The 16,378-nt window shown below is 40.6% G+C and overlaps 1 long non-coding RNA gene across 1 annotated transcript; it reads left to right on the top strand.

The window, feature by feature from the left end:
• The first annotated feature begins 231 nt into the window (after nucleotides 1–231).
• On the top strand, nucleotides 232–15,539 carry LOC139038457 (uncharacterized). Its single transcript, XR_011491457.1, has 3 exons — nucleotides 232–346; nucleotides 4,576–4,653; nucleotides 13,331–15,539. It is a non-coding gene; the product is annotated as an uncharacterized lncRNA (long non-coding RNA).
• The last annotated feature ends 839 nt before the right edge of the window (nucleotides 15,540–16,378 follow it).

Raw genomic sequence — 16,378 nt, 5'->3', positions numbered from 1 at the left:
AATGTATATACGTCAGCGGGTCCGTTTTATGTATCAATAGCAACAATGAGGCTCCCTGTGGCTCAGACGGTAAAGCGTCTGCCCGCAATGCGGGAGACGCGGGTTCCATCCCCGGGTTGGGAAGATCCCCTGGAGAAGGAAATGGCAACCCACTCCAGTACTCAGCAGGCGTAGGGTAGTAGTATAGTAAACTTCGGGGGCATTGTCCAGGGAACAGTAGTTCTCTTTCACTAACAAATGCTCCTCTCCCCACACACAAGGACCCTCGGCAGCCATGTTATCTTATGTGAGTGCTCCCTTCCCAAAGCTGATTGGACAAAGGAGGGACTCTTGGCATGAGCTTGGGGTAAGTGATTGACCATTTCAGGAACCAAGGCTTGATTTCAATATGTGGTAGAAAGAATAAGGTGTAGAGTTGGGACCTATGGGGTGACATATTTGACTGTCAGTATGCCAAAGCAATATCTGGTTGGGGAAGATCCCCTGGAGGAAGGCATGGCAACCCACTCCAGTATTCTTGCCTGGAAAATCCCATGGACAGTGGAGCCTGGTGGGCTATGGTCCATAGGGTTGCGAAGAGTTGGAAATGACTGGAGTGGCTTAGCATGCACACATGCCAAAGCCAAGAAAAGCAGGCTACAAAAAGAGAGAAGGACAGAGCCTCTATTTGCTAGGTTCCCACTTGCTTCTCAATTTCCAGTGTCAGTCGCTGTATGTTCTGCTGCCCTTGTTGTTCCCTGGATCATCCCAGTACTCTACATAAATTGTTATTTTTGTTTAAATCGACTCTAAATGGCTTTCTGTCATTAATACCCAATAAATATGGGATAAACAAATATGTGTAGAAAACAGTAGCAAGAGATTTTCAGAATGTTCATGGTGGTGAGAAATGGCATATAATTTTATTTTCTTCTTTATGCTTTTCTGTATTTACAATTCTCTAAAGGGAGCAATATAATTTCCATAATAAAAAATGATAAAGAGCATTATAAGAGAAGGAAATATTTATTTATAAATAAATCTTTGGGTTTTCCCCTAAAATAGAAAGAGCTTCATTGCAAAATATGCTACTCAAATATTCTCAAATGTAACTGAACTAAGTAAGTCAATAAGCTCCACTGTGGTTTAGCCAGTTTGGATCAAATCTTCTATGTTTCAGAGCCAAAGCTTTCTAATGATGTACCTATGAATTTAGATACGTGAAAGTGAAAGTGTTAGTCGCTCAAGCATGTCCAACTATGCAACCTCATGGACTGTAGCCTGCCAGGCTTCTCTCTCCTTGGAATTCTCCCGGCAACAATACTGGAGTGGGTTGCCATTCTCTTCTCCAGGGGATCTTCCTGACCCAGGGATCAAATCCTCGTCTCCTGCATTGCACGCAGATTCTTTACCATTTGAAAAGTACCATTATCAACTCACACAGTTACTAAGATCTAGTCTAGCACTTTTATTCTCCTCCATTTATCTCTAGCCCATCCTTTCCGTCTGTAAGTCAGTTTCTCTTATTTTCAATGTATTTCAATATGGCTCAGTTTGTAAATAACACATGTGTGGAACTCAATCAAAGACATTTGTTAAGTCCAAATCTGCTATTACTTCTCATTCTCTTTGACCACATATCTATATTTTGCTGACCCTTCACCACCTTTCCCTCCCATCCACTTTCCCCCGTCCCATCCCCAGCTGGCACCAAGAGGCAGTTATGCTTTTCTCTTATAGAAGACACTGCCACTACTCCAAGAAATCGTATTGCCTACACTTTTTCTGGGCTTCCCAGGTGGTTCAATGGTAAAGAATCCACCTGTTAATGCAGGAACTGCAGAAGATGAAGGCTCACTCCCTGGGCTGTGAAGATCCCCTGAAGAAGGAAATGGCAACCCACTCCAATATTCTTGCCTGGAAAATTCCATGGTTAGAGGAGCCTGGCGGGCTATAGTCCATGGGGTTGCAAACAGTAGGACACGGCAGAAGCGACTGAGCACACACCCTCTAGCTAGTGCCTCCAGCTTTCTCCTCTTTTGGAACTTAGCCCTGGGATGTGTCATTTTCTACCTTGAGTTGACCTCTGGAAGTCAGTTGGGAAGAAAAGTGGATATATACTGTAGTTATGTATTCTATCAGCTTGTGTTGGTTTACTCTAAAGAGCTTGTAAAGGAAACAGGTAGAATTAAAATTAAACCAAAATTTTCATGGGTCATAGATTCCAAAGTGAAGTGGTATAATCAACATTAATGATGATGCTTCTGCAAAAAATTTAGCTGTGAGAGCTCTTAGGAGATCTGATTTTACTAAGTCCTAGTAAATCAGTCCCACTTATGTAAGACGTATTTATTTAAGGGCTTTATATCAGTTCACCTGCTAATCAATTGAAAGGAGAAATATAAATTATAGAGAATGATTAACGTGACAGGCCATGGAAACTCAACACAGAAGCAAATGAGGAAAAGCTGTATCTTAGACCCCAACTCTCCTCCCACTCCCTAGTACCATGCAAATAAGAGAGTTTGCACAATAGCAATTCATGTGATTTATAGATTTCCAGTAATCTTAATATATGTTTTAATGACACATGTACATAGTTTGAGTTCTCTCTGAGAAGATGCTACTTTATTTGTCCAAGTATTTCTGGCTTTTAAGTAATGGAGGGACAGGTGTCTAGTTTAATGCCTGGTATATCATGGGCATCGAGGAAAGTTGAGTCAGTGAGTACCAAGGGATTGTGTAATCACTGAATTAAAGCAGCAGGTTAAAACAATTTCTAGCACTTGAGAAATTCCACAAAAATAAAGCTAATTTTGCAGAGCTGATTTGATGGGACTACAATCAGAGCCAGTCACACATGACAGAACCATTGACTTGATTAAGGAATACAGAAAACAGAATCTTAGAGCTGAATGTCACATAGAAAACTCTCAGCGTTCACTGGTTAGTACTCAGGGAGCAGAGGAATAGGTGTCCTCAGTAGACCTAGAAAGAAGAAGTTTTAGTTAACTCTCAGACTCAAAAAGTTTTCTCCAGAGGGTGAAAATTTTCATTTTCTATTGCTTTGTAAGGTGGGCTGAGATATTATTTAGCATCATTGGAATGTACTATGCAATTTGACCTTTGTCTCAAGTGAGGAAAGGCTTTAGAATACAGCTCTACACTATCATGTATATTCAAAGGTTTATATAATAAAGCACACATTGTATGGTAAATTTACCTTTCCCTCCATCTTACTTCTATTTGCCAGTAACCAGGGTCTTTATTTGGGACTTCTCAGGTGGCTCAGTGGTAAAAGAATCCAATGCAGGAGATACAGGAGATGTGGGTTTGATCCCTGAGTTGGGGAGTTCCCCTGGAGTAGGGAATGGCAACCCACTCCAGTATTGCTTGGAAATTTCCATGGACAGAAGAGCCTGGCAGGCTATAGTTTGTGGGGTCACAAAGAATTGGACATGACTGAGCACACACGCAGGGACTTTAATAAAACTTTTGTTTCATTAAGACTAAAAAGGATAGATATTTTTGCCATTAAACATTTGTCGAGAGTTTCTTACATGCCAGGCATGGAACTTTTGTAAACAGTTTTGATGGATGGGAAGACATGAGTGTTGGAGAATATGAGTAATATGCATAACAGCCAGAGTGGAATAGATCTATGGGATATAATCCTTGACATTGTGCAACTTTTAGTTGAAGACAGCATGACAGCCAATCATACACAATTATAAGCAAACAGAAATTTGTTTTATGTAAATATCATAGGAACAGGAATAATTATGTAGGGCTGACTTCATGGTATGCAAGCTGCACTTGGAAGAGCCTGAGATTGTTTCAATGCTCTTTTGCTATTGCCTTAAAATTCATAACAGTGATGGGAACAGAAGGCTTCTCATTTTGGTTTTTACACTGGGCACCCACAAATTATAGAGCTACTCCTGTTCTCAGACTGAATTCTGAGATTATATATTGGGTAGGCCAAAAAGTTTGTTTGGGTTTTTCCATAAGATGTTACAGAAAACTGGAACAAACTTTTTGGCCAACCCACTATATACTATCATCCCCAAAATGGACATGTTCTTTTTATCACAAATATAATCTAATTTATCCACTAAGCTTTAGGATGAAGGCTGAGCATCAAAGAATTGATGTTTTTGGACTGCAGTGCTGGAGAAGACTCTTGAGAGTCCCTTGGACAGCAAGGAGAGCAAACCAGTGAATCCTAAAGGAAATCAATCCTGAATATTCATTGGAAGGACTGATGATGCTGAAACTGAAACTCCAGTATTTTGGCCACCTGATGCATGGAGCCAACTCATTGGAAAAGACTCATGTTGGGAAAGATTGAGGGCAGGAGGAGAAGAAGACGACAGTGGATAAGATAGTTGGATGGCATCACCGATTCAATGGACATGAATTTGAGCAAACTCCAGGATATAGTGAAGGACAGGGAAGCCTGGTGTGCTGCAGTCCATGGGGTTGCAGAATTGGACACAACTCAACAACTGAACAGCAGCAAGCTTTAGGATGTATTTTTTTACTTGTGAGGTCTGCTTGTCACAAATTCGTTCTCAATCTCTTATTCTCTTCTAGGACAATATTATAAATCAACCCTACTTCAATACAGAAAAAAAAAAAGTATGAAGAGGTAACCCTACTAAACCTGACAATGTGAGTGACTGTGAACTGTATTTGGGGTGGGGAGGCAGGGAGATGTTTCGGGTGGAGAAGCAGCGTTGCAAACACCTGGAGGAGACTAACCTATTCACTGCCCTGTAGCCACAGCCTGAAGTGGGCCCCACCTTGGTCACAGAATTTTTTCTGCATGAGGGGAAATGCCTGGAGTGAGATATAAATTCATCAGTTTGGCTTAATTAGCAGACAGTGAAACCATCTGAGCTACCCAATTTATAAAATAAGCACACAGGACTTCTCCTGGTGATCCAGTGACTAAGACTCTGTACTTTCAAAGCAAGGGACCTGGGTTCAATTCCTGGTCAGGGAACAAGATCTCACATGCTGAAACTAAGACCTGGCCAAATAAATACTTAAAAGAAATATGAAGAAACAGTAAATAGCTCACAATTCTGTAGGTAGAACCACCATTTGATCTGAAACATATTTGCTTTGTAATCCAAGTATTATCTGCCTCAGAAACTTCAAGTTCTTTAGAATTTTGGGTTAACTTAATTTTACAGCTTTTAAATTTATTAATAAATGTTTCAAGTTCCATTACATGTGTGATGAGAAAGCCAATATCTTCTACCACCTTGTAAAATGTACCTGAATGCACACACATGTACATACTTACAGATGCACCAAAGGGTATCTTCCCCAGGAGGTCTTGGGATCACCTTTCTCCAGTCAATTCTCGCTTTAATTTTCTTTTTTCTGTTGAAGTCTTGAGTGGTCTCTTCTCAGGCCTAAGTTGACCTTAATGTGCATTATAGATCCTTTTACCTTGTGTTCCCTAAACAACCTCAAATACGAGGTTGCTTTATGTATTAAATAGCACTTTTATTGAAGGCTTGTGGGTTTCTGCAGCAGCCACATTGTAGTATGGCCCAAAACTACAAAGTGCATATTAATGGCATCTTTGTTCTTTAAAATCCGTTATCGAACCTACCACTGTTCATTTCCCGAGGCTGTCTTCCTCTCCAGGCCTTCTGCCTAACACTGGCTTGTCCCCCACCCCGACTCCAATCCTCCTTATACATCAGTTTCACACCCTTTCCTTCAAGTGGCATTGGAAATTTCAAGTCTCTACTTGATTATGTGAAGAAATGCAAACCCATAGGCTGACTATATATTATACATCTAAAGATGATATGAGTAAATCAAGAAGATTTGCCCAAACAAATTTACATGGAGTTCATCCTCATCAAGAACTTGCCAAGATGTGAAATTTCACCTTCTATCTTTCCATCTCCTATAGCTGTCTCTGTAAGTAAAATTGAGAAGTTTAGCAATTTATTTTCCCAGTGATAAAAGTCATACTTCCCTCACCAGAGAGCAGAAGGAATGTTAGTCTGGGTTTAAATAGGAGCGTGACCCCCCTCTGGTTGACTAACACCACTGCTAACAGTAAACAGAACTGGGATTAGCTTGTTACTCTGTAGTTTTAGGGTTTGACTTTTTCATCAGTCAGTAACAGTGTAAAGCATTTCTAAAAATAATATTTAAGCACTTTAAAAAGGAGGCATATAGAGACAAACTTACATTCTGAGTAAAAAAGTATAAATACAAGTTTTAAAATATATAGCCAGTCAGGAAGAGGACTTTCCTGGTGGCTCAGCTGGTAAACAACTTGCCTACCAATGCAGAAGATGCAAGAGATGTGGGTTCAATCCCTGGGTTGGAAGACCCCCTGGAGAATGAAATGGCAACACGCTCCAGTGTTCTTGCCTGGAAAACTCCATGGACAGAGGAGCCCACGGGGTCGCAAAGAGTCAGACATGATTGAGCACGCACATGCGCACAAGGAGAGAGACAGAAAAATCTGTTGTGATTCAGAAGAAACAGAGATGCAATGTTGATTAAAACTTGGATGTTAAGAATGAAAAGTTTGCAAATAATAAATGCTGGATAGGGTGTGGAGAAAAGGAAATTCTCCTAAACTGTTGGTGGGAATGTAAATTGATACAGCCACCATGGAAAACAGTGTGGGGTTTCCTAAAAAAAAACAAAGAAATAGAGTTGCTATACAATTCAGCAATCCCACTCCTGAGGATGTAGCTGGAAAAAATTAAAACTCTTATTTAGAAAAGATACATGCAACATGCACCCCAGTGTTCATAGCAGCACTGTTTACAATAGCCAAAACATGGAAGCAACGTAAATGTTCACCAACAGACTATTGGATAAAGAAGATGTGGTAGATATATACAATGAACTATTACTCAGCCATAAAAAAGAGTGAAATCATTTCATTTTCAGCAATGTGGATGGGCCTAGAGATTAGCATACTAAGTAAAGTCAGTCTGTCAGAGAAAGACAAATATTATATGATATCACTTATATGTAGACTCTAAAAAAATAGTACAAATGAGCTCATTTACAAAACAGAAACATAATTATAGACATAGAAAACAAATTTATGGTTACCAAAGGGTAAAGAGGGAGGAGGGATAAATTGCAAGTATGGGATTAACAGGTACACACAACTATATATAATACAGATAAACAACAAAGTTCTACTGTATAGCGTAGGGAATGATATTCAAGATCTTGTAATAAACTATAATGGAAAAAGAATATATATATATATGTACATATATGTATAGCTGAATCACTTTGCTGTACATCTGAAACTAATACATATGATAAATCAACTATATTTCAGTTTAAAAAATTAAAAAATAACAAAAGCACATTTGTAAAGTATAACTTAGGCTAATGAAGTGGCCCCATTCAGTTCAGTTCAGTTTAGTTGCTCAGTCATGTCCAACTCTTTGCAACCCCATGAACTGCAGTACGCCAGGCCTCCCTGTCCATCACTAATCCCGGAGTCCACCCAAACCCATGTCCATTGTGTTGGTGATGCCATCCAACCATCTCATCCTCTGTCATCCCCTTCTCCTCCTGCCCTCAATCTTTCCCAGCATCAGGGTCTTTTCAAATGAGTCAGCTCTCCACATCAGGTGGCTGAAGTATTGAAGTTTCAACTTCAACATCAGTCCTTCCAATGAACACCCAGGACTGATCTCCTTTAGGATGGACTGGTTGGATCTCCTTGCAGTCCAAGAGACTCTCAAGAGTCTTCTCCAACACCACAGTTCAAAAGCATCAATTCTTCTGTGCTCACCTTTCTTTATAGTCCAACTCTCACATCCATACATGACTACTGGAAAAACCATAGCCTTGAATAGATGGACCTTTGTTGGCAAAGTAATGTCTCTGGTTTTTACTATGCTGTCTAGGTTGGTCATAACTTTCCTTCCAAGGAGCAAGCATCTTCTAATTTTGTGGCTGCAATCACCATCCGCAGTGATTTTGGAGCCCAGAACAATGAAGTCAGCCACTGTTTCCACTGTTTCCCCATCTATTTCCCATGAAGTGATGGGACCAGATGTCATGATCTTAGTTTTCCGAATGTTGAGCTTTAAGCCAACTTTTTCACTCTCTTCCTTCACTTTCATCAAGAGGCTCTTTAGTTCTTCTTCACTTTCTGCCATAAGGGTGGTATCATCTGCATATCTGAGTTTATCAATATTTCTCCTGGCAATCTTGATTCCAGCTTGTGCTTCCTCCAGCCCAGCATTTTTTATGATGTACTCTGCATATAAGTTAAATAAGCAGGGTGACAATATACAGCCTTGACGTGCTCCTTTTCCTATTTGGAACCAGTCTGTTGTTTCATGTCCAGTTCTAACTGTTGCTTCCTGACCTGTGGCCCCATACCTTGTATGCAATGCCTGGATGCTTTTTTTTTTTTTTTTTTAATTCCCTGAAGGTAACACCGACTACATGGATGCTTTTTTAAAGTTGAAACTATTCCATTTCAAAATTTATCTGTAATTGAGTTAATCATGGCATGGCTATATGCATTGTAGATTTGGTAAACAATTTTGCACACAATATCATAGCATTTCTATTTCTGATTTACTTTTGTATGCAGAGGAAATGATCTGGTTTAAAACAATCCAACAAGACACAGGGTCTTGTATGACTATCCCTCTCATTGTGATTATCACAAAAGTGTAAGGACCTATTTGGGAATTCTTTTGCCATGAGACCGTGAGTGCCTGCAGCATGGGAACTGGACCAAACTGGTCTTTCTCCCTGACAGCTAGTACAGTTTCTAGTACGTAGATGTTCAGTAAAGTGTTTGTGTTAGTTAAATAAATAAACGACCAATGTTTAAAAGAAATAAAAATGAGTCTAATGGGAGTTTAGTAGAAGTGAGCCCAATAAAAATCGGACAACATTTAGAAAGAAACTATTCAGTGAATGGATTTGTACTGGTTTTAAGATAATTATTATGTTAGTTTTATCTATCCTAATTTCATTCCGTTAAATGAGAGAAACCTGCCTGGCCCTTCTTATTATTGGTACATTTTGATAAATGCAGAATGTCTGTATCACAAATTGGTAGAAAAGCCCCCAGAAACGTGGTTATATGTATTTTTGATCCCTTAAAAATAATAGTAGTGTTTTTCTCCATTCTCTAAAGAGAAACAATAAATATAATTACCTAGCTCTTTGAGGGCCACAGAAGCTTAGATCCTAAACTATGAAATTCTGCTCTGGTTCAGAGTGTGGAGAGCTTTCTGGAGCATAGTTAAAGCGGGTTGGTTTCCTAGATGCCTGTCTCTTCACATGGACATACCTACATTCTGAACCTGCAATTATAGCATGGTGTCTTCACACCCTTCTATTCCAGAAAATGTTTTAACCAATGAAGACATGTTAACTTCATTTTGAAAAAGACGTCCATCTTTTAACCTATAATGCTGGTATGTCACCTCAGGCTCCAGGAATTGGGTTGATGGTGGCCAGTCTGGGGAGCCAAGGAGGGTTATATATGAAGCAGACACGGGGCTGGGTCAGGGTGGCCTCAGTAACCGCACTGCTGCGAAAATTTTGCATCAGCCCCACACGGGACAGCAGGTTTGGTCATTACCAGTCAGAGGCACTTTACGAAATGGCTTATCTTTCTTTAGGGATGAAGCACAGTAGGTCAGAAAGTATTTCTTTTCCTCTAAATATGATCTGATTAAGAAAGTCAAACTGATTCTCATTAATGAAGGCAGGAAAATGCATGTTCTGATGGTGAGGACATTGACTGTGCTCTTAGACTTTCCAGATTCACAGTGTGGCTCAGTCTGCTGTCAACCTGGGGCACGTTAGTGAACCTGTCTTTGCCTCAATTTTTCCATCTGTGAAATGGGATATCTTGATTGCAGTGTTTGGGATAGGATAAAATGAAATAATAATTGTATAGCTCTCAGCATGATGCCTGGCACCACTGTAGATATAAATATATATATACATGTGTATATATAATTGTATATATATATATATATATATATATATATATATATATATATATATATGTTCAATCGGACATGTCTGAACAACTGGGCACAGTTGTGTCCAATTCTTTGCAACCCTATGGACTGTAGCCCACCAGGCTCCTCTGTCCCTGAAATTTTCCTGGAAAGTGTACTTGAGTGTGTTGCCATTTCCTCCTCCAGGGGATCTCCCCAACCCAGGGATCCAACCCACATCTCCTGTATCTCCCACATTGGCAGGTGGATTCTTTTACCACTGTGCCATGCGGGAAGCCCATATATATAGCTATAAAGATACATAAATAGATGAACGGATATAGATATTTAGTTAAAATTTGATATGAAGCCTCTGAAACACCAATATGAAAGTTATAAATTCCTTCAACATTAAAATAACCATATTTGATGCAACATGTGATATTTCTCCATGGTCAGGATGCATCTCCAATGGAAGGTAAAGAAAGTCTGTAATTAAGATTTGCCCCTTCCCATTTACTAATTTTGTAAGGATTTGAGCAAGCCACTTAAGTCTTCTGATTTTCATTTCCTTTACCAGTTAAATGAGGATGATAGTACCCATCTCACATTGTTGGTGAGGTTTAACTGAATGAAATGATAAACCTGTAACTGTTGAGCACCTGTGACAGTTATTACAAGTATGTAATTGATGAATATGCTTTTCATTGAATGCAAAAGAGGTAGATAAAAATATCATACACTCCTTTTAGCTTTCAAATTAATTTGTGGCAGCTTAGCAGACACACCCCTGATGAGATTTACAGAGAGGAATATATTTACCTGGCACAGAGAGGCAGTTTCTGATTTCTCATTCATAAATCTTCAGAGAGCTCACTAGGTCTTTCTGTTAGATAAATTTGTTAATTCATCCTACAAATATTTCCTGAATACTATATTTTAGGCACAGTTCTAGGACCTGGAGATAGACTAATGAAATATGACCCTCATGGAAGCCACACTCTATCCGGAGAAGAGGCAGCATGCTGCAAATAGAAGGAAAGTGAACTACATTGTCTTTAGAAGGTAGTAGATATTTGTGGGGGAAAAGAAAAAGGAGAGCACAATAAGAGGATAAGAAGGTGGGACGAAGTTTGTAATTTTAAGGTCAGTGAGAAGTTGAGATGTGGACAAAAAGTGGAAGAGGGAAAGTCAAATAGCGGGATGTCTGGGACAGGAGTGTCCCTGGCAGAGGCAAAAGCTAGAGCAAAGGTCCTTGACTGCGGGACAGTGGGGGCATATCCTGAGATTTCCAGGAGAAGTCAAGGGGTTCAGAAAAGAGAGAGAGAGGTTGGTTGATTAATTATAGACATAATGAAGAACCAGATTCCCCAGGTACCTTACAAAGACTTTTGACTTCTTTCCTGGTGAGGCAAGGTCCATTACAGGGTTTGGAGCACAGGCCTGGCCTGGTATTACCTACATTTTAAAAGGATCACTCTGAATGCTGTGCTGAGAAGACTTTATAGGTGGAGAAGATGCTGAAGCATCTCAATAGCTCAATGACAAAGAATCTACCTGCAATGCAGGAGATGCAGGTTCGATCCCTGGCTCAGGAAGATTCCCCTGGAGGAGGGCATGGCAACCTACTCCAATATTCTTGCCTGGGAAATCCTATGGACAGAGGAACCTGGCGGGCTAAAGTTTGTGGGGCCACAAAGAGTCAGACATGACTGAGCAACTGAGCACTGACTCAGCAAGCAGAAGAAACAGGGAGACTACTTAGGAGCTGTTGCTGTCACCCTGGGGGGAGACCATGATGGCTTGGACAGGCTGATGGCAATGGAGGTGGCCATGGAGGTGGTGAGCAGGTCCAAGATCCTTCACCCTTCTCCAGAAGCCATGCCTCTAGAGTCCTGGGTCCTCTCTCTTCTTTTTCATTTTAAAATTATTTTTATAGTTATCTTATTTACTTTTTATTGTTTGCCCTTGCATGAGGCATGCAAGATCTTGGTTCTCTAACGAGGGAGTTAGCATGCAACCCCTGCATTGGAAGCATGGAGTCTTAACTACTGGACCACGAGGGAAGACTTTCTCTTCTCTTCTATCCAAACGCATTGCTCCAGCAATTTGCCCCTTACTTTGCAACATCAAATGCACACTCTCTATTAGATCATTCTCATTAGCATACAAATACACTATTCTTCTTCCAATGTAAACAAATGTCCCCTAGCCCCACTTCTTACCCAGCTGCTACTACATGTCCTTGCCTCTCTCTCCAGTAAAACTTCTCAAAATATTTTCCAACTGATCTCTTATAAACCAAAGCCAAAGAAATCTGTTGTTCCCATTCTGCCACCATTTTGCTTTTGCCATGGTCACCATTGTTTATCCGATGATTCATTTTCAGTCTTTCTCGAGCTTGACTGTCATCTCTTGCTGAGTGTTTTATTGTTAACACAGTTAAGCTGGGAGCTCCCTTTCCTAGATTCTCATCTCTGTTTAGTTCCAGGTGAAGAAGACAGTGGCTTGTCTCCTCAGAGAGTCATTGCTCTGAGATAGGATAGATCAATGTAACTTGCTTTTCCTCTCCTCCACACTGCCTCAAGCTTGTCTTCTTTCCTGCTGGCCTGCTGGCCAACAGAGACCCTGGACTTACCACCAGGTATTGGCCCCGGACCCTACAGAAGGGGTAACTACACAGGGGCCATAGCTTCTCATGGACCTCTCCAGAATCTTCTCCTTCTTGGTCTTATTTTCGCTGCTGGGCCCACTTGAGGTCCATGGTCATGATTAATTCAGAGAGAATTTGTCCCTATAATAGCAACACTAAACTGGAAACAGCATCTTTTCTCTGGGATATGTCAACTGAAAAAATGCACAACATAAGAGCTGTGATTTAAGTTTTATGAGGGCTATTGCCCTAGAGACAGCATCTCAAATAACTTTGAGGTACTAGCCCCAAAGAGATATAGGGGAAGATCAGTGTTATATAGGAGTTTAGTGAAGAGGGGTATGTGCCGTCAAGCAGGCATTTTGGCAGAGTCTTGCTCCGGATCACCAGCAGTAGATGTCACTGCTAATAATTTTAGTGCTTTTCTAGATATGAGGAGATGCAAGAATTGGGCTCATAAAAGTCTTCTTCTAAAAAAAATTTGACTATCTGAAGGCCTGTTCTGCCAGTTTTTCCCAGAACACAGTGCACCTCATTCCTGACCTCTACCCTGAACTCCTTTCAGGAGATGTAGTGGCACATGATTTAATCCTTGGAGAGGCAGATGGCATGTGCCAAGTTTTCGTTGGCAGAGGCTAGGAAACCCAGAGGTAAGTATGGGCTTAAGGGGAAGCTTTGCACTAATTTTTATAATTATCTCTTTTAGGAAAATTACCCAGTATCCTCATTTCAGATTCTGAAATGTGCACACCATTCCAGCCCTGGAGGAGGGCAACGGCAACCCACTCCAGGATTCTTGCCTGGAGAATCCCATGGACAAAGGAGCCTGGCGGGCTGCAGTCCACGGGCTCAAAGAGTCAGAATGACTGACCGACTAAGCGCAGCACACACAAGCCATTCCAGATCATGTGATCACTCAAATGCTGTGATATGAATTGGAGAGCTGTTTGGAGGTGGGGAGCTCGTAGGAAATGATGACCCCTGTACTGGGTTAGTTCCCAGTCTGGAAGATTCTCCTGTGTGACTGCGGGGGCAGGGGATGGGGGTGTGAGTTACATTTTTCAGACACTTCCCTAGGGATGCAAGCTGCTTGGGGAGGAATCGTTTGATCCTTCAGTGTTTCAGTGGAGTCTTAGAACCTCCTTCGGACCCTGGGGCTGATTTAGTGAGGAGCTTGTCAGCACTGGAACGGGCCTCCCAGGGTGGGAAGGGTCACTGCAAATACTGTAGCAGCCCCTTAGTCACACCAAATGTCTACATACCAGAAACCTCGAGTGAGAAATCTGGGCTCAAGTCCTGCCTGTCTCCTGAAACACCATACCTGCTAACTACCGCCCCCAATGTGAAGTAATAATTGTCCAAAGACGCACTTTGCAAGTATCCAAGGGCACCTCATCCATAAGCTGAGGGAGCATGTAAAGGAAAGGTTTAAAATTCCATTAAGAATCCCCTGAGTCACCCATCTTCCTCCCTTCTTTTAGTTCATGCTGTGCAACTTTAGCTCAGTGGGTTTTCTAAATTGTTCCGTTACTTTTAGCTGTTTCTAGATAGATAGCCATGTTCTAGGTGAATCATCAGGAAAATTGAGGATAACAGCAAATAGCACACTGCTCTACAATGAACCACTTAATCAGCTCTTTAAAGAAAAGACAAGCAGGGTACCTCTTCATTACATGGGTGTTTCTGGATAATACTGAATATACATATGTGTGTATACATTCATACATGGAGTGTATGTGTGTTGTGATTGATGATGGAAAAACACAGTAACTTCACTTTGTTTCATGCTTAACTTTTCTGCATCCCTATATTTTCTTAGATGAATACAAAGAACACATATATTTGACTGTTCAGTTATTACACAATTCCGATGTTATTTTCTCTTCTTGATTTGACTCATCGCCATTTCATTGCCGATAAGGAAGATCTGTGTATTGTCAAAGGGTAAACATGATAAACGGCAGAATCTATCCCAGGGTAAACAATGAGAATAAATATTGCCTTATTTGTTCATGATCTTAGGTATCAGCTTGCCCCTCTTCAGGAAATTTTATCATTTTAGATTAAGAAATCTATTTTGTAACCTGTTATCAAGCCCCACATTCCCCACATTATGATTACAAAGGATTGTATTTTCCTGTTCTTCTCTCCCCCACGTGGTTCTGCCTTTCATGCAATTTGAACAATAGAACTGCATTTTTATTTGCTAGAGAATTTAGAACCAGACTTCTACCAGGCAAAATGGCATTCATCCTAGGCTAGAGAGAATCGGAGTGATGAGCAGAGTGCACAAAAGATGTCCTGTTATCATCACCCAAAGGAATGTTTTAATTGGTTGCTCATCCTTTTCAGAAAGCTGAGTCATTCTCCAGTTAGCTGTAAGGTAGGTTCTTGCAATCAGATAGAAATCAAATATCAGACATCCTATTTTCTGTGTTTTTGTATCCCCCACAATGTCTTGGCAGTGGTTTTGGGAGAGATATAAATAAATGAATGGTTGGATAAGCCAATGGAATTAAACTTTTCAAACTGAGGTGTGGAGACAGAGGGAAAATAACATGAGAATGGAATAATCTGTAATAAAGGAGAGAGCAGGATTTCTCAGCCTCAGCAGTAATGATAACTTGGGGAGGAAAGTTTTTGTTTCTGTTTAGAGGGAGGAGAGTATGAGCTACACTGTGCTATGGAGGATGTTTGGTAGCAACCTTGACCTGTATACACCAGATGCTGGTAGTGACCACAAGATATGTCTCCAGTCATTGCCAAATGTCCTTCGGTGCCAAAGAAGAGAAGCAAGAGCGGTGTGTGGAGTAAGGCAAAATCACCCCTGGTTGAGAATCACTGAACCAATTTCTTTTTAGCCAGAAGATCTGGGAATAATCAGAGTTCTTTTAATAAACATGAGGCAGAATGTACATGTAGAGTCAAGCTGCAAATAGTAATATTATTATTAAATTTTCATTTCAAAAATTTTTTAATGAATTATAGAATCCAGATTGTATGAAAGTATACCAAGTTCAATATGCTTTTTACAACTATTCTTCTAATTCCAGTCAGGTAAATTAAGATTTTTTTTTTAAGTTGCTCTGTCACGACTGACTCTCTGTGACCCCAGCCCATGGAATTCTCCAGGCCAGAACACTGGAGTGGGTAGTCGTTCCCTTCTCCAAGGGATCGTCCCAACACAAATTTGAAAAAGACCAGCAGAAGAGCATTATGCAGGCATTTGTATGGGTATTTAGAATATTCTCACTCTTCCTAGTGGCAATAATGGTTAGAAGAGAATGTGAATTCCGTGACAGAAGGGAACAGTCCTGTCTTATACATGAGTGTAAACCCAACTCATAGAATAGTGCGAGGCATGAGAAAGGCAGTCACTTCAGTCGTGTTCCACTCTTTTGTGACCCCAGTGGACTGTAGCCTGCCAGGATCCTCTGTCCATGGGATTCTCCAGGCAAGAATAGTGGACTGGGTTGCCATGCCCTCCTCCAGGGAATCTTCCCTACCCAGGGATCAAACCCACGTCTCCTATGTCTCTTGCATTGGCAAGAGGGTTCTTTACCACTAGCGCCACCTGGGAAGCCCAAGAAAAGCAAATAACAAATGTCAACTGAATGAATAAAAGAATGAAGGAAAGAAAGGAAGTGGCTTCTTTTTTCCAGATTTACTACCAAAGATTCTGTTATGTGTTGACTGAGTCCAGATATTAATATTGAATCAATCTGTTGTTTTGAAGATTATTATAAGCTACAAT

This window comes from Odocoileus virginianus, chromosome 15 (assembly GCF_023699985.2).
Source record: "Odocoileus virginianus isolate 20LAN1187 ecotype Illinois chromosome 15, Ovbor_1.2, whole genome shotgun sequence".
In the NCBI taxonomy this organism is placed as follows: domain Eukaryota; kingdom Metazoa; phylum Chordata; class Mammalia; order Artiodactyla; family Cervidae; genus Odocoileus; species Odocoileus virginianus.
Note: the sequence above shows the minus strand (reverse complement) of the source record. Positions and strands in the feature narration are given on the sequence as shown.